Consider the following 26,066-nt stretch of genomic DNA (forward strand, 5'->3'; position numbering starts at 1 on the left):
CCTAAATAAGATTGTACTGATTCTTAAAAAAAACGTAAGAATCCATTAGGTTTCGACATATTTTCAATTGGTAGCTGTCACTTTTTTTTATGCTTCAACATCACGTTAATAATACAAAATAAAAAATAAAGTTACTTAATTACAAGAAAATATGTATGCGTGTAGCAAAACAAATGTCACATGATTTATATTTAAAATATTATATGATTAAAAGATCGTTCAAGTACTTTATTAATTACTCGACTAATTTCACTATTCATACAACACAAAAGCTGTTCACATATTTTGTATTTTTTAATACAATTATAAAAATATGTTCTAAGATGATTATGTTGGCAAAAAAATTATCTGCACATTCATTAGTTATTTATATGATTAAAAATGTCATATTGTTTCAGATGCTAATGTAATTGAAAATGCTTATCATGTATTTAAAGAAATGTTCATAATGCATTTGAAAAGCAATTTATTCGGAAAATATTTGTCACGCATGTAAATATTGTTCAACGTGTATATGAAAAATGTTGAACATGTATCTAAATGTATTTAAGATACATTTAGAAGATGTTCAATGTGTATTTTGAAAAGGCTTAGCATGTATTGTAAAATGTCCAACGTCTATTTGTGAATATTTATAAAAACAATTCTATTTTTAAAAAGTGTTTGCATTAAATTTTTAAACATGTTTAATTAAATTCTTAGGATTAAAAAATTTCAGGTATTTTTTGTCTAAAAAGCGAACCAAAAATGTCAAAAAAATTAACGCAAAAATTGATAAAACTAAAAAAAGAAGCAACAAAATGAGGAAAACTAAAAAAGAAACACGACCATGAAAATTACAAAAGAAAATGCAGAAAGTCGGACACGCTAATTTGATAACCAGATCCATGAAAAACCAAACCGGTAGAAAACCAGGCCCCCGAAAAAAACCGTACACAATGGTGGGCTGGCCAACTTCGGCCGTAGGCGACTGCTATGCATCGCTCACAAAGGTATACATAGCATTTGCGAGGGCGGAGAGATACACACTTTTGGGAGTTTTATCGTTCCTTCTTTGATAAACAATTTGACACAATTTTTTTTTTGTAAATTCAATCTAGTTTAAAAGTTGTCTATATGGGTCTTTAATAAGTCCCCCAAAGTGGTGTTAAGGTTGATAAATTCCCGAAAAATCTAAATAAGAACTTTCTGATGCAAATAAGACTAAGATAAATTATTTTCATCGATGATCTTATGTTTGGGAATCCATTTCATTTGCGTCTTTTAGATCATTGAAGCATGATGTTGGAAAATTTTAAATGTCCCAAGAAAATCTAAGTAAGTCCAAAATTGCAAAATATAAAAAAGTTCATTCTAGAATTATGTTGTTGGATAATCATGCTTAACTATACTCTAGATCATGTAGTGATTTCTTTCACCTAGGTTATCCAAGAAAGCTTTAGATTAGCAAGTGAAAAATGCTCATTTATCTCTTGTGTATTTTTTTTTAATAAAGACTATCATTCAAGTGAGCAATTTTTAGAAAACATAATTATAGCAAGACAAAGGAGTTCAAAGTTTATAACAAATTGCTTTGCTTTGGCTTCTCACATGAATCTTAAAGATTGTGTCAGATTGATAAACATACCATATACATGATCATGTTTTTTAATATCCATACATATATGATCTTAATAATAATTAGGCATGAGTCTTACTCCAGCAAGCTTACACTATAACAATGGGTTTCAAGAAAGCAGAGACTCAACATAGGGGATGGACGCGTCCGTCCACTATTGATGGGATGTGGTGTGGGTTGTCCTGTAACCCACTCCCGCACGTTATGTTGACGGTAAACCTGGGGGTGGTTTTCATATAACCGGGTGTATTGGTTTAGTTTAATCTTTTTTTGAGACAAGGTTTAGTTTAATCAATTGGGCTTGTTTGGTTTGGTCGCTAATGGATCGTATCTGCTAACTGTTTGGCTGGGTTCAGTTTCATGTGAATAGGTGGGTGTGGTCAGAACGGTATCCTTCTCAGTTTTGTTTAATGGAAGTAAATTGGAGGAGTTCAAACCATCTAGAGGTATTCGCCAGGAAGACCCAATCTCTTCATACCTTTTCTTGTTGGCAGCAGAGGGCCTTTCGTGCCTGTTAAAATCTCAGAATCGATCATCCCAGCTCAGCGGCATCAAGGTGGCCCCATCGGCTCCGTCGGTGAACCACCTTTTATTCGTAGATGATAGCCTGCTGTTCTTCAAGGCGAGTGTTGATGGAGCGGAGGGTGTGTCACACCTTTCGGATACTTACTGCATGGCTTCAGGTCCAAGGATTAATAAGGATAAATCGTCTATTTTCTTCAGCAAGGGATGCCCGCATATTGTGAGAGATGCAGTCAAGGGATGCCTTCAGGTCCCTAACGAGTGATTAAGTGACAGATACCTTGGTATGCCTACAGATGTTGGACACTCAAAGAAAGGCACATTCAAACACTTGAGTGATCGTGCATGGGACAAGGTAACAGGATGGATGGGCAAGTGTTTGTCTGCCGGAGGAAAGGAGGTGTTGATTAAATCAGTTGCACAAGCCATCCCGGTCTACTCCATGTCCTGTTTCAAGCTCCCTAGAGGCTTATGCGAGCACATAAATTCGATCATCCGGAAATTTTAGTGGGGCTGCAAGGAGGGGCAACGGAAGCCGGCATGGGTCCCATGGTAAGTAATGACAATACCTAAGTACTTAGGAGGACTGGGTTTCAGAGACCTGGAACTTTTTAACCTCGCACTTTTGGCTAGGCATGCCTGGAGGGTGCTGCAAGATCCGTCATCGTTCAGTGCAAGAATTTTGAAGGCCTTCTATTTCCCCAATACCGATTTCCTAGCGGCAGAACCGGGATCACGTCCATCGCAGATTTGGCGAGCGATTTTGGAAGGACGAGACATACCTAAGCAAGGCATCCTTCGAAGAATTGGCAGTGGACAATCGACAAGCATATGGGACCATAACTGGATACCCAAGGAGGGATCGTTGTGGCCAATCTTGTCATTGGTCCAGAACCCGCCTGAGTGGGTCTCCGAGCTACTACTCCCAGCAACCGGTTCCTGGAATGATGATCTTGTTAGATCGGTTTTCTTGCCAACTAATGCGGAGGCAATCTTGAGAATTCCAGTATGCACAAGCAACGTTGACGACTTTTGGGCATGGCATCCGGAGAAGAAGGGAAGGTTCTCGGTGAGCTCAGCTTATAAGTTTATGATTAAAACGAAGATCACCAGAGAGAACTGGCTCGAAGGTAGGAGTGGATCCTCGAGTAATGATAGAGAAGAAAATGATTGGACCTCGCTTTGGTCCCTGACAGTACCATCCAAAGTCAAGGTTTTTCTGTGGCGTCTCGCCCGGTACTCTCTGCCGACAACAGACGTCCTCAGTCGGAGAAACATGTCTACTCGTGATGCGTGCCCACTGTGTGGCTCTCCCGATTCATGGAGGCACGCGCTTGTGTCATGTTCTACGGCTCGCTGCACCTGGGCGTTGTCTGATCCTGTTCTTGTTGCGAATATGGCGAAGAATGGCGAGGCAAGTGCCAAGAACTGACTGTTTCGCATGAATGGGGATTTGGATCACAAGTTATTCACAAAACTGGTTGTGACTCTATGGGAAATATGGTATGCCAGAAGAAAGGCCATCCACAAGGGGATTTTTCAGTCCCCAATGAAAAACCTGTGAATGATCATATGCGGACTGCAGCGACGAGTGGAGAGACAAGGAGATGGCTAGCTCCACCAGAGGGGATGGTGAAAATCAATGTTGATGGAGCAGTTAAGCGACACAAACGTGGAGGGGCAGTTTCTGCGGTGTGCCGAGACCAGACGGGACTATATCTGGGTTCTTCGGGTGCAGTCTTTCAAGGTATTACCGATCCCACAACACTGGAAACTTTCGCTTGCAGGGAGGCGTTGGCGTTGGCTCTGGATCTTCAACTGACAAACATGAAGGTCGCTTCGAACTGCAAGGGTGTGGTACTGGACATAAATGAGGGGACAGGTGGTCCGCATTCAGCTATTGTACATGAAATAACGCAACGGAGGAGCTCCTTCGACTTAGTCTAGTTTGTTTTTTAGAGTAGAAACAACAACTTCGAGGCTCACAATCTCGCCAAGTTCGCTTGTAATTTAGATGTACGTCGACATGTTTAGTTGGGAATCCCCCGTGACCAGACTTGTGTACCTATGAACATTTCTATCATCTAATAATGTGGCGAGATTTCTCAAAAAAAAGGTGAGTGTGGTCAGGTATGGGCCTGAACTGTTCTATTTCCAACTAGGCTCAACCCGTGGTTCCAAACCGGTTCCTTAGATTGGTTCGAACTTCATAGGTCTGCTCGACAACTCGCTCTTTCCCTATTCCTGTAGCCGCCGCCGCCACCTCTCCCCGTCCCGGCGTTCCCGCCCACGCGACGCTGAGCCGTAGTGCCGCATCAAAGGAGAGTCATCTAGCGGCGCCAGGGGCATCGACACCCCCGTGGGAGCAGCTGAACATCATGCTCAGCTCATGACTCAGAGGCACGATGGCGGCCACGCGCATGCACGACCTGCCGCACTGACAAGAATGGGCGGCACCGGCGCCCTGAGGTGCATCACTCTGCTCGGCCACTGCCCCGCTCAACCACTCCTTTACAAGCTTTTCACAAAGGCAAAGAGATGGGAGCAGCACCACTCCTTTACACGGTATGGAACTGTTATTTACCCATTAGCTAAAACCATGGTTTTAGCCATCGGTTCAGTTTAGATTAGGTGGAGTGAGGACATGCTTCAATTTGGTTTGAGTTTAAATAAAAATTAAAGATGTTTAGTTAGGTTCGATTTGCCCAAATTGATCATGCGGGTTCAGTTGAGGTTTAGTTCAGTTCCCCAATCGTTCTCAGATTGAGTTGACGGTCGGGTCACTCCTAACATGTGGGCTGGTGGGACCAAATGATAAGACATGCCTGGTCTAACAAGATTAGAAGAGACGACCTTTGCAGATACGACGCGGGAACTTGGCCTACAAAGTGTTGATTGCGCGGAAAACCTCGGTGTTGGTCGGCTATCTCCTTTGAAAAACCAAGCATGAGGTGGTTTATGCCACTTCGGAGGCAGCCTGACAGCTAGAGAACGATTGTGTGCAGATGTTGTTGAAGAAGCTAATGACTAATGAATGTGAGAGATCGTGAAATATTTTGTTTAATGTATTTCCGCAGGGAAGGGGCACAAACATGGAATGATACCAGCATGTAAAAAATACAAAGTTTTATGAAAGAGGCAAGTCAATTGATGGTGTACCACTATGATGGTTTAGCCATGCTGTTTTTGGGTCTCTAGGACCCGTCTCTTGTTCGAAGAAAAATTTGTGCCTATGCAAGCATGTTTCACCAGTGATTAGACAGGCCTGGAACACTAATAGTGTAGTTGTAAGGGCAATTTCAATACCGGCCTTCAAAACGGACATCATATTGTCCGCAGACTGGTCCGTAGATGATGACATGGAAGTTGGCCATCGCATCCCTAAATGTCTGCTCAGGTCCAGTCAATTTGAATTTTAAATGCATAGCACACAATTGCAATGAAAAAGAGACAACTATGTATAGCTTTTACATGCATGGTCACAAAAATGGTTAATCCAGTAGTCCGCGTAAAGAAATGAATTTTTTGCCCCTGCCGGACTGGCTATCAGAGTGTTCACGCTCATTCTGGTGTTGACTCCTCCTCACCATCCGCCTCCTTCTCGGCCTCCCCCGGCTCGGCCGTCATGCACTTCAACATTCTAACATAGATGGCTATACGATCATCATTTAGTTTTTGAAAAAAACATCAATTTTATTTAATAGAAATAATGGTTACATTGTCTATAAAAAGTGGAACAATACTCTCCTTGGGTTCCTCCATCCACTCCGAGTCTCAGACGTACTAGAATATTTTTCTAATCTAGCTAATTCATGAGCTACCTTATTCGCTTCTCCATTACAATGCTCGAAACTACTAATAGGCAAATCACAAGCCATAAAAAACAATCCTCAAAAATTGCAGTCACCGCTCCTACGGAGTATCCTCCGTTCTTCATTGTGTCAATTGCTTCCATGTTGTCAGAATTGATAACAAGCCGATTGCAACGCCCTTTTGTGCCAACAAAAAGCCAAACCTAAGTGATAACGCTTATGCCGTGAGGACATTTGCACATCACTCAATCTTCTAATTTGCACCTACAATGAAGTTTCCCTTGTCATCTCTTATAACAACACACGTTGTGCCCCTTAGCTAATCATGATCAAAAGAAGCATCCGCATTTAATTTAACAAAACCCATAGGAGGTCTGCTCCATCCTCCATTCTCCTTCTCCGCCTTTGGTGAGTGCGCGCTTACATAGTTTGCCGTTAGAGCCCGGATCCCCATCGAGGTTATCATGAATAAGCTTCCTTCTATTCCACCATAGATACCATGTGAAAATAGCGATTGGATCCCTTCCATTTTGGAAACCTAACATAGATAGTTCTTGATCAGACATAAGAAGTATCAGTTCAAGAATTGCCTCTCCTGCACGGTCCACCACGCTAGCTTTTTTGATTACTTCATATAGCCCCAAGTTTTCCCACATTTTTTGGCCTTCTGACATAAAAACAACACGTGTTTAGTGTCATCTGGCCCATTTGAATATGTTGGGCAAACCGTCGAAGTTTTAAGGTGTCTATTAGCTAGCGTAACACAACACGGAAGAGCCCCATGAAGCGTACACCAAATAAAAAATTTAACTTTCGTTGGACAAGCTATTTTCCAAATCTTGCCCCAAATAGGATTGACCCCACTTCTACCCATTCCATTACTAAATTCCGGTTTCCGTTCATGTTGTTTCCTCCATTCCTCCATATAAGCTGATCGTACTATGAACAGAACATTTTTTGAATAGCTCCAAGCAATGAAATCCTGCATAGTATGTATAGGAAGAGGGATTGCCAGGACTCTGCGAGCATCAATAGGCCACAATGTCTGTTTCACCAAATCCTCATTCCAAGAATTTGTGACTGGATCAATAAGGTCAGCCACTTTCGTCAATATATTCCCCCTTCTAGGTATAATAATTCTCCTATTCGCACAATACAGAATCCATGCATCTCTCCATATATCAATATTTACTCCAGTTCCAACCCTCCATATATAAACATTTCTGAGAGATTCTATTCCAGCCATAATGCTTTGCCAAGTGAAAGAAGCTCCCTTCTTTGGTCTTGCACTCATCAAATCACCCCCTGGAAAGTACTTGGCTCTTAAAATGGTGGTACATAACGATTCAGGATTATCAAGAAGACGCCAAGCTTGTTTAGCTAGTAGTGCATGGTTGAAACAATGTATATCCCAGAATCTCATTCCTCCGTGATTTTTTGGAACACACATTTTCCACCACGCCATCCAATGCATCATTTTTTGATTGTCCTCGTCACCCCACCGGAAATGCGACATCGCGTCAGTGATTCCTTCACAATTTTTTTAGGAATTTTAAAGATGGACCAGCAAGATTTCCTTTCCTCCAACAGATAACAACTTTTCTTTCCATCCACTAATTTTCATTATGATTCGGTTAATTAGGAATTGAAAACAATCACTCTTGTCCATCCCCACATTGGCATCCCAAATATTTATCACTAAGTGCTTTAGTCACAATATTCAAAGTAGTACAAATTTGCACTTTGTCTTCCACTTTTATATTAGGGCTTGATACGTCCATTTTGCATCATGATTTTATATCAATATTTATTGCATTATGGGCTATTATTACACATTATATATCAATACTTATGGCTATTCTCTCTTATTTTATAAGGTTTACCATGAAGAGGGGGAATGCCGGCAGCTGGAATTCTGGCTAGAAAAGGAGCAAACATTGGAAACCTATTCTGCACTGCTCCAAAAGACCTGAAACTCCACGAAACTTATTTTTGGATTTAATAAGAATTATTGAGCGAAAGAAACACCTTAGAAGCCCCACACCCTGGCCAGGAGGGTGGGGGGTGCGCCCACCCCTACTGGGCGCGCCCCCTGTCTCCTGGGCCCCCTGGTGGCTCCCCAGTGTCCATCTTTTGCTATATGAAGGCTTTTACCCTGGAAAAAATCGTGGGCAAGCTTACGAGACGAAACTCCGCCGTCACGAGACGGAACCTTGGCGGAACCAATCTAGAGCTCCGACAGAGCTGTTCTGCCGGGGACACTTCCCTCCGGGAGGGGGAAATCATCACCATCGTCATCACCAACGATCCTCTCATCGGGAGGGGGTCAATCTCCATCAACATCTTCACCAGCACCATCTCCTCTCAAACCCTAGTTCATCTCTTGTATCCAATCTTGTATCCAAAACCACAAATTGGTATCTGTGGGTTGCTAGTAGTGTTGATTACTCCTTGTAGTTGATACTTATTGGTTTACTTGATGGAAGATCATATGTTCAGATCCTTAATGCATATTATTACTCCTCTGATTATGAACATGAATATGCTTTGTGAGTAGTTACGTTTGTTCCTAAGGACATGGGTGAAGTCTTGCTATTAGTATTCATGTGAATTTGGTATTCGTTCGATATTTTGATGAGATGTATGTTGTCTTTTCCTCTAGTGGTGTTATGTGAACGTCGACTACATGATACTTCACCATTATTTTGGCCTATAGGAAGGCATTGGGAAGTAATAAGTAGATGATGGGTTGCTAGAGTGACAGAAGCTTAAACCCTAGTTTATGCGTTGCTTCGTTAGGGGCTGATTTGCATCCTTATGTTTAATGTTGTGGTTAGGTTTACCTTAATACTTCTTTTATAGTTGCGGACGCTTGCAATAGGGGTTAATCATAAGTGGGATGCTTATCCAAGTAAGGGCAGTACCCAAGCACTGGTCCACCCACATATCAAATTATCAAAGTACCGAACGCGAATCATATGAATGTGATGAAAACTAGCTTGACGATAATTCCCATGTGTCCTCTTGAGCTCTTTCCTCATTATAAGAAATTGTCCAGGCTTATCCTTTGCTACATAAAGGATTGGGCCACCTTGCTGCACTTTATTTACTTTCATTGGTTGTTACTCGTTACAATATATCTTGTCACAAAACTATCTATTACCTACAATTTCAGTGCCTGCAGAGAAAACCTTACTGAAAACCGCTTATCATTTCCTTCTGCTCCTCATTGGGTTCGACACTCTTACTTATCGAAAGGACTACGATAGATCCCCTACAATTGTGGGTCATCAAGACTCTTTTTTGGCGCCGTTGCCGAGGAGTGTAGCACTTTTGGTGGGTGGAACTTGGTAAGGAAACATTTATATAGTGTGCTGAAATTTTCTATTACTTGTTACTATGGAAATTAATCCTTTGAGGGGCTTGTTCGGGGTATCTTCACCCCGACTAGAAGAGCAAAGAGTTGCTCCTCAATCTACTGAACTTTTTGAAAATATTTACTTTGAGATTCCTTCGGGTATGATAGAGAAACTGCTAGCTAATCCATTTACAGGAGATGGAACATTGCATCCCGATTTACACCTTATCTTTGTGGATGAAGTTTGTGGATTATTTAAGCTTGCAGGTATTCCCGATGATGTTGTCAAAAGGAAGGTCTTCCCTTTATCTTTGAAGGGAGATGCATTGACATGGTATAGGCTATGTGATGATACGAGATCCTGGAATTATAAACAATTGAAGTTGGAATTTCACCAGAAGTTTTATCCTATGCATCTTGTTCATCGTGATCGTAATTACATATATAATTTCTGGCCTCGCGAAGGAGAAAGCATCGCTCAAGCTTGGGGGAGGCTTAATTCAATGTTATATTCATGCCCCAATCATGAGCTCTCCCGGGAAATTATTATTCAAAAATTTTATGCTCGGCTTTCTCTCAATGATCGCAACCTGCTCGATACTTCCTGTGCTGGTTCTTACATGCTGAAGACTATTGATTTCAAATGGGACTTATTGGAAATAATTAAATGCAACTCTGAAGATTGGTGTTCCGACGATGGTAAGGAGTCAGGTATGACACCTAAGTTCGATTGTGTTAAATCTTTTATGGATACCGATGCTTTTCGTGGATTTAGCGCTAAGTATGGACTTGACTCTGAGATAGTAGCTTCTTTCTGTGAATCTTTTGCTTCTCACGTTGATCTCCCTAAAGAGAAATGGTTTAAATATAATCCTCCCATTGAAGTGAAAGTAGTTGCACCTATTACAGTTGAAGAAAAGACTATCACCTATAGTGATCCTATTGTTCCTACTACTTATGTTGAGAAACCTCCTTTCCTGTTAGGATAAAGGATCATGCTAAAACTTCAACTGTTGTTCGCAAGAGTAATACTAGGACTTATACACCTCCTGAGCAAATCAAAGTTGAACCTAGTATTGCTATGGTTAAAGATCTCTTGGATGATGATTTAGATGGGCATGTTATTTATTTCTTGGTGAGACTGCTAATATTGCTATACCAGATACTAAGATACATAGACCTGTCGTAGGCATGCCTGTTATTTCTGTTAAGATAGAAGATCATTGTTATCATGGCTTATGTGATATGGGTGCTAGTGCTAGTGCAATACCCTATGATTTATATAAACAAATTATGCATGACATTGCACCCATTGAATTGGAAGATATTGATGTTACAATTAAGCTTGCCAATAGAGATACTATTAAACCTTTTGGGATTGTTAGAGATGTCGAAGTCTTGTGTGGGAAGGTCAAATACCCTGCTGATTTCTCGTTCTTGGTTCTCCACAAGATGACTTTTGTCCCATTATATTTGGTAGACCCTTCTTGAACACTGTTAAAGCTAAGATTGATTGCGAAAAGGATGTTGTTACGATTGGCTTGGATGATATGACTCATGAGTTTAACTTTGCTAAATTTTGTAGACAACCTCGTGATAAAGAATTACCTAGTAAGGATGAAATAATTGGTCTTGCTTCTATTACCGTACCTCCTACTGATCCATTAGAACAATATTTTCTAGACCATGAAAATGAAATGTTTATGAAGGAAAGAAGGGAAATAGATGAAGTGTTCCTTAAACAAGAACCTATGCTGAAACATAACCTTCCCGTTGAAATTCTTGGGGATCCCCCTCCACCCAAGGGTGATCCCGTGTTTGAACTCAAACCATTACCTCATAATCTTAAGTATGCTTATCTTGATGAGAAGAAAATATATCCTGTTATTATTAGTGCTAACCTTTCAGAGATAAGAAGAAAGATTATTGAAAACTCCGAAGAAGCACCGAGCTGCTTTTGGATATACTCTGGATGATCTTAAGGGCATTAGTCCCGTGTTATGCCAACACAAAATTACAGTGGAGAAAGATGCCAAACCAATTAGAGATCCTCAACGACGACTGAATCCCAAGATGAAAGAAGTGGTATGAAAGGAGATACTAAAGCTCCTTGAAGCAAGTATAATTTATCCCGTTGCTGATAGTGAATGGGTAAGTCCTGTCCATTGTGTTCCTAAAAAGGGAGGTACCACCATTGTTCCTAATGATAAAGATGAATTGATCCCGCAAAGAACTATTACAGGTTATAGGATGGTAATTGATTTCCGTAAATTAAATAAAGCTACTAAGAAATATCATTACCCTTTACCTTTTATTGATCAAATGCTAGAAAGACTATCCAAACACACACATTTCTGCTTTCTAGATGGTTATTCTGGCTTCTCTCAAATACCTGTGTCAGCGGGGGATCAATCTAAAACTACTTTTACTTGCCCTTTCGGTACTTTTGCTTATAGACGTATAACTTTTGGTTTATGTAATGCACCTGCTACCTTTCAAAGATGCATGATGGCTATATTCTCTGATTTTTGTGAAAAGATTTGTGAGGTATTCATGGATGATTTCTCTGTTTATGGATCCTCTTTTGATGATTGTTTGAGCAACCGTGATCAAGTTTTGCAGAGATGCGAAGACACTAGTCTCGTCTTGAATTGGGAAAAGTGCCACTTTATGGTGAATGAAGGCATTGTTTTGGGGCACAAGATCTCCGAGAGAGGTATTGAAGTTGATAAAGCTAAAGTTGATGCTATTGAAAAGATGCCATGTCCCAAGGACATAAAAGGTATAAGAAGTTTCCTTGGTCATGCCGGTTTTTATAGAAGGTTCATTAAGGACTTTTCTAAAATCTCTAGGCCTCTGACTAATTTATTGCAAAAAGCTATTCCTTTTGTCTTTGATGATGATTGTGTAGAAGCATTTGAAATACTTAAGAAAGCGTTGATCACTGCACCTATTGTCCAGCCACCTGATTGGAATTTACCTTTTGAAATTATGTGTGATGCTAGTGATTATGCTGTAGGTGCTGTTCTAGGGCAAAGAGTTGATAAGAAATTGAATGTTATCCAGTATGCTAGTAAGACTCTTGATACTGCCCAGAGAAATTATGCTACTACTAAAAAAGAATTCTTAGCAGTTGTGTTTGCATGTGATAAGTTTAGACCTTATATTGTTGATTCCAAAGTTACTATTCACACTGATCATGTTGCTATTAAATAGCTTATGGAAAAGAAAGATGCTAAGCCTAGACTCATTAGATGGGTTCTCTTGCTCCAAGAATTTGATTTGCATATTATTGATAGGAAGGGAGCTGAGAACCCCGTTGCAGACAACTTGTCTAGGTTAGAGAATGTTCTTGATGACCCACTGCCTATTGATGATAGCTTTCCTGATGAACAATTAGCGGTCATTAATGCTTCTTGTACTGCTCCGTGGTATGCTGATTATGCTAATTACATTGTTGCTAAATTTATACCTCCTAGTTTCACATACCAGCAAAAGAAAAGGTTCTTTTATGATTTAAGACATTACTTTTGGGATGACCCACACCTTTATAAAGAAGGCATAGATGGTGTTATTAGACGTTGTGTACTTGAGCATGAACAGGAACAGATCCTACGGAAGTGTCACTCTGAATCATATGGAGGACACCACGCTGGAGATAGAACTGCACACAAGGTACTGCAATCTGGTTTTTATTGGCCTACTCTCTTCAAAGATGCTCGTAAGTTTGTCTTATCTTGTGATGAATGTCAAAGAATTGGTAATATTAGTAGACGTCAAGAAATGCCTATGAATTATTCTCTCGTTATTGAACCATTTGATGTTTGGGGCTTTGATTATATGGGACCTTTTCCTGCCTCCAATGGTTACACACATATTTTAGTTGCTATTGATTACGTTACTAAGTGGGTAGAAGCTATTCCAACTAGTAGTGCTGATCATAACACCTCTATTAAAATGCTTAAGGAATTTATTTTTCTGAGGTTTCGAGTCCCCAGATATCTTATGACTGATGGTGGTTCACATTTTATTCATGGTGCTTTTCGTAAGATGCTTGCTAAGTATGATGTCAATCATAGAATCACATCTCCTTATCACCCACAGTCTAGTAGTCAAGTATAGTTGAGCAATAGAGAGCTCAAATTAATTTTGCAAAAGACTGTTAATAGATCTAGAAAGAATTGGTCCAAAAAACTTGATGATGCATTATGGGCCTATAGAACTGCATACAAAAATCCTATGGGTATGTCTCCTTATAAGATGGTTTATGGAAAAGCATGTCATTTACCTCTTGAACTTGAACATAAAGCGTATTGGGCTATTAAAGAGCTCAACTATGACTTCAAACTTGCTGGTGAGAAGATGTTGTTTGACATTAGCTCACTTGATGAATGGAGAACCCAAGCCTATGAGAATGCCAAGCTATTCAAATAAAAAGTCAAACGCTGGCATGACAAAAGGATACAAAAGCATGAGTTTAACGTAGGAGATTATGTGTTATTATTCAACTCCCGTTTAAGATTTTTTGTAGGAAAACTTCTCTCTAAATGGGAAGGTCCTTATGTTATCAAATAGGTCTATCATTCTGGTGCTATAAAAATCAACAACTTCGAAGGCACAAGTCCGAGGGTGGTGAACGGTCAAAGAATTAAACATTATATTTCAGGTAATCCTATCAATGTTGAAACTAATATTATTGAAACCTTAACCCCGAGGAGTACATAAGGGACAATTTCCAGAATGTTCCAGACTCCGAAAAAATAGGTATGTGGTACGGTAAGTCAACCGAATCCAAAACAATTCTAAAGGCAATTTTTATCAGTTTTGGAATATTTAAGAATTTTAGGAAGAAAGAAGTAGTCCGGGGAGGACACGAGGCCTCCACGAGAGTGGAGGGCGCGCCCACCCTTACTGGGCACGCCCCCTGTCTCGTGGACACCTCGTGTGTCTCCTGGACTCCGTTTTCTTGCACATTACGTATTTTGGTCGATAAAAATTCAGTATATATACTCCCGAAGATTTTGACCACCGTATCACGCAAATATTCTCTGTTTCCGTATCGAGCTTTTTTGTGTTGTAGAACTAGAGCACCATGGCGTCACTCTCCTTCAACAATGAAGACAAGGATGCTTGGCTATTGAAGATAGAGCTGAAAAGAGAAGAACCGGAAGAGATCGACAAGGATGAAGGGATCAAGAAGGCCATGGAGGTTCAAGCTCCGGCAGTGAAAGAAGAAGACATCCCTCAACCCTTACCTAACCTCTTTACTCCAACTGAGATTGAAGCTTTCAAGATGATTGAGTTAGCTCGCATACAGAATAAGTATCTCACACAGGAGAATACTTTGTTGAAGGATCATATCGCCGGACTCAAGGGCATTATCCGCAAGTTGGAGGAGCTTTTACGCTCGATGTGCGATTATCCACCATCATCATCACCACCTCCATCACCTCCGAAGACATAATCATATGGGTATGGGCACTCTCCTTGGCAACCGACCAGCTTGGGGGAGGTGCCCCGGTATCGTATCACCATCACACTCATATCTTTACCGTCTTATTTAGTTTGATCCTTTTTAGTAGTATCTTGATCTAGTAGATTGAAGTTTTGATATCAAGTAGTTTTGAGTTTGCTTTGTGATCTCTTTATGTAATCAAGTCCGTGAGTTCCTATAATAAAGATTAGTGTTGAGTCAAGGGCTTTGCTATCTTTCTATGATCATGAGGAAAATAGATAGAATAAAAAGAATAAAAGAGTTTGTATTGATCTTATGGATAGTAATGACTTCACACATAGAAAGTATGAGGCTTAAAAGATGTTGAGAGTTGATAAGCATAGTTTTGGTCATCGTTCCAATTAATAGGAAGTAATAAGGAAAGAGAGGTTTCACATTCAAATATACTATCTTGGACATCTTTTATGATTGTGAGCACTCATTAGGTATGACATGCTAAAAGAGTCGATGTTGGACAAGGAAGACAACGTAATGGTTTATGTTTTCTCACATCTCAGTTAAAGTATATTGTCATTGACCTTCCAAACATGTTGAGCTTGCCTTTCCCCCTCATGCTAGCCAAATTCCTAGCACCAAGTAGAGATACTACTTGTGCTTCCAAATACCCTTAAACCCAGTTTTGCCATGAGAGTCCACCATACCTACCTATGGATTGAGTAAGATCCTTCAAGTAAGTTGTCATCGGTGCAAGCAATAAAAATTGCTCTCTAAATATGCATGACTTATTAGTATGGAGAAAATAAGATTTATACGATCTTGTTATGGAAGCAATAAAAGCGACGGACTGCATAATAAAGGTCCATACACGAGTGGCAATATAAAGTGACGTTCTTTCGTACTAAGATTTTGTGTATCCAACCCTAAAAGCGCATGACAACCTCTTCTCCCCTCTGCGAAGGGCCTATCTTTTACTTTATGTTCTTACTTTATGTTTTTACTTTTTACTTGAGTCAAGGTGATCTTCACCTTTCCCCTTTTTTCATTTTATCCTTTGGCAAAGCTCCTCATGTTTGAAAGATCATGATATATATATATATATATATCCAATTGGATGTTCATTAGCATGGGCTATAATTACTGACATCACCTAAAGGTGAATACGTTGGGAGGCAACACAATAAGCCCCTATCTTTCTCAGTGTCCGGCTGAAACTCCATAACCACAAGTATTGCGTGAGTGTTAGCAATTGTAGAAGATTATATGATAGTTGAGTATGTGGACTAGCTGAAAAGCTCTATTCTTGACTCTTTGTGATGTTACGATAAATTGCAATTGCTTCAATGACTGAGATTATAGTTTGCTAGCTTTTAATGAAGTTTCTAAACCGTATTTGACTTTGTGAATAGATTGTTACTTGAGCATGACAATTCTTATGACAAAATCTATATATGTTTCTGTTATAATAATGATCATGATGCCCTCATGTCCGTATTTTATTTTTATCGACACCTCTATCTCTAAACATGTGGACATATTTTTCGATTTCGGCTTCCGCTTGAGGACAAGCAAGGTCTAAGCTTGGGGGAGTTGATACGTCCATTTTGCATCATGCTTTTATATCAATATTTATTGCATTATGGGTTGTTATTACACATTATATATCAATACTTATGGCTATTCTCTCTTATTTTATAAGGTTTACCATGAAGAGGGGGAGTGCCGGCAGCTGGAATTCTGGCTGGAAAAGGAGCAAACATTAGAAACCTATTCTGCACTGCTCCAAAAGACCTGAAACTCCACGAAACTTATTTTTGGATTTAATAAGAATTATTGAGCGAAAGAAACACCTTAGAGGGCCACACCCTGGCCAGGAGGGTGGGGGGTGCGCCCACCCCTACTGGGCGCGCTCCCTGTCTCCTGGGCCCCCTGGTGGCCCCCCGGTGTCCATCTTTTGCTATATGAAGGCTTTTACCCTGGAAAAAATCGTGGTCAAGCTTACGAGACGAAACTCCGCCGTCACGAGATGGAACCTTGGCGGAACCAATCTAGAGCTCCAGCAGAGCTGTTCTGCCGGGGACACTTCCCTCCGGGAGGGGGAAATCATCACCGTCATCATCACCAACGATCCTCTCATCGGGAGGGGGTCAATCTCCATCAACATCTTCACCAGCACCATCTCCTCTCAAACCCTAGTTCATCTCTTGTATCCAATCTTGTATCCAAAACCACAAATTGGTATCTGTGGGTTGCTAGTAGTGTTCATTACTCCTTGTAGTTGATACTTATTGGTTTACTTGATGGAAGATCATATGTTCAGATCCTTAATGCATATTATTACTCCTCTGATTATGAACATGAATATGCTTTGTGAGTAGTTACGTTTGTTCCTGAGGACATGGGTGAAGTCTTGCTATTAGTAGTCATGTGAATTTGGTATTCGTTTGATATTTTGATGAGATGTATGTTGTCTTTTCCTCTAGTGGTGTTATGTGAACGTCGACTACATGACACTTCACCATTATTTTGGCCTAGAGGAAGGCATTGGGAAGTAATAAGTAGATGATGGGTTGCTAGAGTGACAGAAGCTTAAACCCTAGTTTATGCGTTGCTTCGTTAGGGGCTGATTTGGATCCATATGTTTAATGTTGTGGTTAGGTTTACCTTAATACTTCTTTTGTAGTTGCGGACGCTTGCAATAGGGGTTAATCATAAGTGGGATGCTTGTCCAAGTAAGGGCAGTACCCAAGCACTGGTCCACCCACATATCAAATTATCAAAGTACCGAACGCGAATCATGTGAATGTGATGAAAACTAGCTTGACGATAATTCCCATGTGTCCTCTTGAGCTCTTTCCTCATTATAAGAAATTGTCCAGGCTTATCCTTTGCTACATAAAGGATTGAGCCACCTTGCTGCACTTTATTTACTTTCATTGCTTGTTACTTGTTACAATTTATCTTGTCATGAAACTATCTATTACCTACAATTTTAGTGCCTGCAGAGAAAACCTTACTGAAACCCGCTTATCATTTCCTTCTGCTCCTCGTTGGGTTCGACACTCTTACTTATCGAAATGACTACGATAGATCCCCTACACTTGTGGGTCATCAGGGCTAAAATTTCGACACTCACCATTTGCCCCGAGGCGGCACAATAAGAATCCAGAACCTCTCTTAAAGCCTCTGCATTTGTAGCATTCGCTCGCATAAGTATCAATGAATCATCTGCAAACAATTGGTTTGAAACTGATGGGGCTTCTCTACTAACCTTGATGCCAGAAATACTGCCCGTCTCCTCCACCTTAGCTAAGAGAGCGGTCAGGCCCTCCATACATAACTAGAACAAATAGGGAGACAGCCCCTAAGGGAGTTCCGGACTAGGGGGTGTCCGGATAGCCGAACTATCATCATCGGCCGGACTCCAAGACTATGAAGATACAAGATTGAAGACTTCGTCCCGTGTCCGGATGGGACTTTCCTTGGCGTGGAAGGCAGGCTTGGCGATAAGGATATGTAGATCTCCTAGCATTGTAACCGACTCTGTGTAACCCTAGCCCTCTCCGGTGTCTATATAAACCGGATGGCTTTAGTCCATAGGACGAACAACAATCATACCATAGGCTAGCTTCTAGGGTTTAGCCTCCTTGATCTCGTGGTAGATCTACTCTTGTAACCCACATCATCAATATTAATCAAGCAGGACGTAGGGTATTACCTCCATCAAGAGGGCCCGAACCTGGGTAAAAACATCGTGTCCCTCGTCTCCTGTTACCATCCGCCTAGACGCACAGTTCGGGACCCCCTACCCGAGATCCGCCGGTTTTGACACCGACATTGGTGCTTTCATTGAGAGTTCCTCTGTGTCGTCACCGATAGGCTCGATGGCTTCTTCGATCATCATCAACGATGCAGTCCAGGGTGAGACCTTCCTCCCCGGACAGATCTTCGTATTCGGCGGCTTTGCACTGCGGGCCAATTCGCTTGGCCATCTAGAGCAGATCGAAAGTTACACCCCGGGCCGTCAGGTCAGATTTGGAAGTTTGAACTTCACGGCTAACATCCGCGGGGACTTGATCCTCGACGGATTCGAGCCACAGCCGAGCGTGCCGTACTGTCACGATGGGCATGATTTAGCTCTGCAGCCGGACAGTACCCTGGAGGCCGCACTTGAACCCGCTCCGATCTTCAATTCGGAGCCAGCTCCGCAGATCGAGGATGGATGCCTAGACACCGCCTCGGGGGCTTCAACCTCTATGGCGATAGAGCCGAACACCGATCTTGTCCCCCATGAAGCTCATGACTCCGAGGTGCCAGACTCCTTGCCGGACTCCGGACCTCCCGCGCCCCCTCCAGTCGGATCCGATTGGGCGCCGATCATGGAGTTCACCGCGGCGGACATCTTTCAACGCTCACCTTTTGGCGACATCTTGAATTCGCTAAAGTACCTCTCGTTATTAGGAGAGGCCTGGCCGAACTGCGTCCAGGATGGTTGGGATGCGGACGACGAAGAAATTCAAAGCCCACCCACCACCCACTTGGTAGCCACAGTCGACGATCTAACCTACATGCTAGATTACGACTCTGAGGACATCGACGGTATGGACGACGATGCCGGAGACGACCAAGAACCAGCGCCCACCAGGCACTGGAAAGCCACCTCTTCATATGACATATACCTGGTGGATATCCCAAAGGATGGGAACGGCGAAGGAATAGCGGAGGATGACCCCTCCAAGAAATAGCCCAAGCGCCGACGTCAGCGGCGCCGCTCTAAATCCCGCCATAGCAAGAATGAGGATTCCGGCACCGGAGACAATAATACACCGGATAGCGCCAAAGACAACCCACTCCAGCAAGATCCAGCACAGGAGGAGGGGGACGCCAGCCCTCATGAGAGAGCGGCCGAAGAAGAGGTAGAGGACTATATGCCTCCCTCCGGAGACGAGGCAAGCCTCGACGACGACGAATTCGTCGTGCCTGAGGATCCCGTCGAACAGGAGCGTTTCAAACGCAGGCTTATGGCCACGGCAAACAGCCTCAAGAAAAAGCAGCAGCAGCTTAGAGCTGATCAAGATCTGCTAGCCGACAGATGGACCGAAGTCCTCGCGGCCGAAGAGCATGAACTCGAACGCCCCTCCAAAAGCTACCCCAAACGTAAGCTGCTCCCCCGATTAGAGGTGGAGGCATATGATCCCGCTTCACCAGGAGACAATACGGCTGATCGACCACCCCGTGGTCGCGACAGAGAGGCCTCAAGGCCCTTCACTAGACCCGTACCCCGGCATCGCTCGAAAAGCACAAGGCCACAGGGGAACACTCCGGACCTGCGAGACATATTGGAGGATAAGGCAAGACAATCAAGATCGATCTATGGATCACGTGGGCGCCCCACGATACGTGACGATCACCGTCATCCCGGACACAGTAAGTCCGGCCGGGCCGAACACAACAGACAAAGCTCTTTTGAGCTCCGTCGCGATATCGCCCAGTACAGAGGCGCCGCACACCCACTGTGCTTCACAGATGAGGTAATGGATCATCAAATCCCAGAAGGGTTTAAACCCGTCAATATTGAATCTTATGATGGCACAACAGACCCCGCGGTCTGGATCGAGGACTATCTCCTCCACATCCACATGGCCCGCGGAGACGATCTCCACGCCATCAAATATCTCCCACTCAAACTTAAAGGACCAGCCCGGCACTGTCTTAACAGCTTGCCAGCAAAGTCAATCGGGAGTTGGGAGGACCTGGAAGCCGCATTCCTCGATAACTTCCAAGGCACGTACGTGCGACCACCAGATGCAGATGACCTAAGCCACATAATTCAGCAGCCAGACGAATCGGCCAGACAATTCTGGACACGGTTCTTAACCAAGAAAAACCAAATCGTCGACTGTCCGGATGCCGAGGCCCTCGCGGCCTTCAAGCATAACATCCGCGACGAGTGGCTTGCCCGGCACCTGGGACAGGAAAAGCCGAAATCCATGGCAGCCCTTACATCACTCATGACCCGCTTCTGTGCGGGTGAGGACAGCTGGCTAGCACGCAGCAACAACCTCAACAAAAATTCTGGCAGTCCGGATATCAAGGACCATAGTGGCAGGTCGCGTCGCAACAAAAACAAACGCCGCATTAACGGCGATAACAGTGAGGATACGGCAGTCAATGCCGGATTCAGAGGCTCTAAACCCGGTCAACGGAAAAAGCCATTCAAAAGAACAACTCAGGGTCCGTCCAATTTGGACCGAATTCTCGACCGCTTGTGCCAGATACATGGCACCCCTGAAAAGCCAGCTAACCACACCAATAGGGACTGTTGGGTGTTCAAGCAGGCAGGCAAGTTAATTGCCGAAAACAGCGACAAGGGGCTACATAGCGACGACGAGGAAGAGACCCGACCGCCGAACAATAGAGGACAGAAGGGTTTCCCCCCACAGGTGCGGACGGTGAACATGATATATGCCACGCACATACCCAAAAGGGAGCGGAAGCGTGCACTCAGGGATGTATACGCGATGGAGCCAGTTGCCCCGAAGTTCAATCCATGGTCCTCTTGCCCGATCACCTTTGACCGAAGGGACCACCCCACCAGCATTCGCCATGGTGGGTTCGCCGCATTGGTTCTAGACCCAATCGTCGATGGATTTCATCTCACCAGAGTCCTGATGGACGGCGGTAGCAGCCTAAACCTGCTTTATCAGGACACGGTGCGCAAAATGGGCATAGACCCCTCAAGGATTAAACCTACCAAGACGACCTTTAAAGGCGTCATACCAGGTGTAGAAGCCAATTGTACAGGCTCAGTTACACTGGAAGTGGTCTTCGGATCCCCGGATAACTTCCGAAGCGAGGAGTTAATCTTCGACATAGTCCCGTTCCGCAGCGGCTATCATGCCTTGCTCGGACGTACCGCGTTCGCAAAGTTCAACGCGGTGCCGCACTACGCATACCTCAAGCTCAAGATGCCAGGCCCTAGAGGAGTCATCACGGTCAACGGAAACACTGAACGCTCCCTCCGAACGGAGGAACATACAGCGGCTCTCGCGGCAGAAGTACAAAGCAGCCTTTTAAGGCAATTCTCGAGTCCGGCTGCCAAGCGGCCGGACACAGCTAAGCGTGCCCGGAGTAACCTACAACACGACCACCTGGCACGTTCCGAGCACGCGTAGCAGTGCGGCCCCAACCCCAGCCCCTGTAAAACATTAAGACAGACCCTTCGCGTACTCCATTACGCTCTGAAGATACCATGGGCATGGGGCAAGGGGCTCGACCACGATAAGCCCAGACTGCGGCTCAACCGCACCAGGGGCTCTTAAGTGTGTCGTTTCTTTTTCTTTTCCTTTTATTTTTTACCTACAGGACTCCGTTCGTCAGAGGCCCTGTCCGGCAGCAGACATGCCGAACCCACGATGCAACAGCCAGGGAAGGAGAAAGGCTACAACGAAAATCCAGGTGGTCTCCATCATGAGCATTAAATCTGTTTTATGCATTATTCCGTAGCCTACCCCTGGAGGGGGACATGTTAAACAGTCCCATCCCTTGCTTACCGCACCACTTGTATCGTCCTGCACTTACAGCAGTTTTTATTGAATAAAGCAATGCAGCACATTTTTGCTTCTAATTGCATTTCTTTCTTACACATATGTTCATCTATGACATGTTGCATCCGTACGTTTTGGTACGGCTAAATACACCAGGGGCTTATGTTTCCCGCGTTATGGTGTGATAAGTCCGAACACTTTCACAAGTGCGGCACCCCGAACTTATAGCATTATATGCATCGGCTCCGAATCATGTTCTTGGGTCAATAGTTGGGTTTGCCCGGCTCCCATGTTTTGGTACCTTACGTTCCGTTTTATCGGCTAAGGTAGCACTGGGAGAACCACTGCGATTGCGCCCCAGTTGAGCTGGGTTAACGCCTCAGTGGAGAAAGCTAAAACTGACCGTCATGATGAGGCGAGAGCTGGTCGCTGTTCGAGAGGTTCTTTGCGAGTCCCTAAAGACTTATGCCGCTTCGAGCGAGGAGCCGGATTCTGTCCGGCCAAGGCGTGGATAGCGCCCCAAATTCGGCCTTCCGAAAACTAGGGGCTTCGCCGAAATTTAAAATTATAGAATTCTATGGCTAAGTGAGAGTGTTCAAGCATTATAAGTCCGGTTGCCTTGTTCGTTGTGTTGAGCGCCTCCCTAGATGGACCCAAAATGGGAACAAGAGCGCTCGAGTTTATCCCGAACACCCCAGCACTCGTGGCATGGGGGCTGAAGCCGACGACTTGCCATCTCTCAGATTTGATAAACAGCCGCACAGAAGGTAATATTTTAAATTAACAAGTGTTGCTTAGCGCATATGAACCAAGTTTTCAGCGCACAGGATAACAAAATGCGAGTCTACTCAAATATTACATCTTTGGAGCACTCACCCGCAATAGTGCGGGCGCCCTTCAGCACACTCCTATAATACATCTTGGGCGTGCGATGCTCCTTGCCCTCTGGTGGGGGGGTCCGTCACAAGCTTCTGGGCATCCATCTTGCCCCAGTGCACCTTTGTGCGGGCAAGGGCCCGACGCGCACCCTCGATACAGGCGGAGTGCTTGATAACTTCAACCCACGGGCACGCGTCCACCAGCCGCCGCACCAGGCCGAAGTAGCTCCCAGGCATAGCCTCCTTAGGCCACAGCCGAACTATGAGGCCCTTCATGGCCTGTTCGGCCGCCTTGTGGAGCTCGACCAGCTGCTTCAGCTGGTCGCTAAGGGGCACCGGACGTCCGGCCTCAGCATACTGAGACCAGAAGACCTTCTTCGTTGAGCTCCCCTCCTCGGCCCGGTAGAATGCGGCAGCATCGGACACGCTGCGGGGAAGATCTGCGAACGCTCCTGGAGAGCTCCGAATTCGGGTAAGCGACAGGTAATTAACACTCACATGCTTACTTTGCATGAAAAATGCCTTACCCGCTGCTATTTTCTTCACCGCCTCTATCTCCTGGAGGGCCTTGTAGGCTTCGGCCTTAGCGGCTTTGGCACTCTCAAGAGCCGTTGCAAGCTCAGACTCTCGAGTCTTCGAGTCACGCTCCAGGCTCTCATGTTTCCTCACGAGATCCTGGAGCTCTTGCTGTACCTCCGCCACCCGCGCCTCCTGTTTCTCTCGCTCGGTGCGCTCCGCAGCCGCATTGCGTTCGGCCGCGGCCACCGCCTCCTTCAGGGTCGCCACCTCGTTAGTGGCCCCTGCAATACCCCAGTTATCCTTGTCATTTTTCTTGCAACCAAATCCTTTTCTGTAAGGTACAATTTTCATAAGGTATTACTCACCTTCTTTTTCCTCGAGCTGCTTCTTGGCATGGCCGAGCTCGTTCTCGGACCGCTCGAGGTTTTCCTTCAAAGTTTTGACCTCCGCAGTCAGTGCGGCAGAGGTCAGCAGCACAGCCTGCAATCCCATATTGACATATTTTCATGACTCCTGCGTTTATCTTTCTAAAGATCCTCAGTCCGGCTTTTCTTTCCGAACACCGAACCGAGCATCAGGGGCTACTGTCTATGCGGTACCATTTTACATATATTGAAATTCTTACCTCAAAGCCTGTTAGAAGGCTGCTGCAGGCTTCGGTCAGCCCGCTCTTGGCGAGCTGAACCTTCTGAATCACCGCACTCATAACAGTGCGGTGTTCCTCTTCGATGGAGGCGCCGTTGAGCGCCTCCAGCAAATTATCCGGCACCTCCGGTTGGACGGAGGCAGCCGGCGTCGCGGTCTTGCCCTTCTTACGAAGGGGTCGCCCGCCGGACTCCGGAGCCACTATGGGTTCCGGGGCTGAGTCCGGTGCAAAGTCCGGGAGGTTGTCCTGCGACACCTCCGGGGCCCTCTCCTCCTGGTGGGTCCCTTCCTGGGATCCCACCTCGGCATCGTCCGCATCACGGGGGGTGGAGGCAGTCGGAAGAGAATCCATATCCGACGCCCCTAAGGACCCGCTCGACGAAGTGGGGAGATCATCCTTAGGCGGACTGCAGGGTTGTATGCGGCATTAGAAAGACATAATGTGGCGGAAAACGAAAACCTTGAAGTTATTCGGGAGTCCGGATACTTACGATCTCGCCAGAGGCTTGGCCCTTGGAGGCCAGTCCTCGTCGTCGTCACTGGCGTTGGCGGAACAGTCCGGGGGAAGAGTTTTTCCCCTCTTGGACCCTTCGGCCTCCCTTGTTGGGGAGGCCTTCCTTTTCTTCCCTCCCCCCGCTGGGGGAGAGGCTTTCTTCTTCTCCTCCTCGCCTTGGTGGGAGGAGTCGGCCTCGGATTCATCGTCCGATAGCACCTGAAAACGGGAACTCTTCCGAGTCCCCGTGGCCTTCTTCTTGGCCTTCTTCTCCGGCACCACGTGGGGTGCCGGAGCCAGCAGCCCCGTTAGGCGGGCGTCAGCTGGGTCCTCTGGCAATGGGGCCGGACAGATAGCCTGTGCGGCCTTCTTCAGCCAGTCCTGTCAAAGGAAAGGGAGTTTAGATCCCGCATAGAGTCAAACTATGAATAACAAGCGTCCCGTAAAGGACAATATCACTTACCTCGTCAGCTGGACGCTGCGAGCTGAATCCGCGATCTTCGGTAGCGGATGCGGGAGCCTCGGCGCCCTTGAACAGCACCTTCCAGACCTCTTCGTACGTAGTGTCGAAGAGCCCATTCAAAGTCTGGTGCTGCGCCGGATCGAACTCCCACATATTGAAGCCCCGTCGTTGGCACGGGAGAATCTGGCGGATGAGCATGACCTGGACTACGTTGACAAGCTTGAGCTTCTTGTCCACCAGCTTTTGGACGCAGGCTTGGAGTCCGGTCAGCTCCTCCGAATCGCCCCAAATCCGGCCGCTCTCTTTCCAGGAGGTGAGCCGTGTGGGGATGCCGGATCTGAATTCGGGGGCCGCTGCCCATTCGGGATCACGCGGCTCGGTGATGTAGAACCACCCCGATTGCCACCCCTTGATGGTTTCCACAAAGGTGCCCTCCAGCCACGTAACGTGGGACATCCTGCCCACCATGGCGCCTCCGCACTCCGCTTGGCTGCCCTTCACAACCTTCGGCTTGACACTGAAGGTCTTGAGCCACAAGCCGAAGTGGGGCTGGATGCAGAGGAAGGCCTCGCACACGACGATAAACGCCGAGATGTTGAGAATAAAATTCGGGGCCAGATCATGGAAATCTAGGCCGTAGTAGAACATGAGCCCCCGGACAAAGGGATGAAGTGGGAAGCCCAGTCCGCGGAGGAAATGGGGAAGGAATACTACCCTCTCATGGGGCCTGGGGGTGGGGATGAGCTCTCCCTCGTCGGG

This window comes from Triticum aestivum, chromosome 2B (assembly GCF_018294505.1).
Source record: "Triticum aestivum cultivar Chinese Spring chromosome 2B, IWGSC CS RefSeq v2.1, whole genome shotgun sequence".
Taxonomy (NCBI): domain Eukaryota; kingdom Viridiplantae; phylum Streptophyta; class Magnoliopsida; order Poales; family Poaceae; genus Triticum; species Triticum aestivum.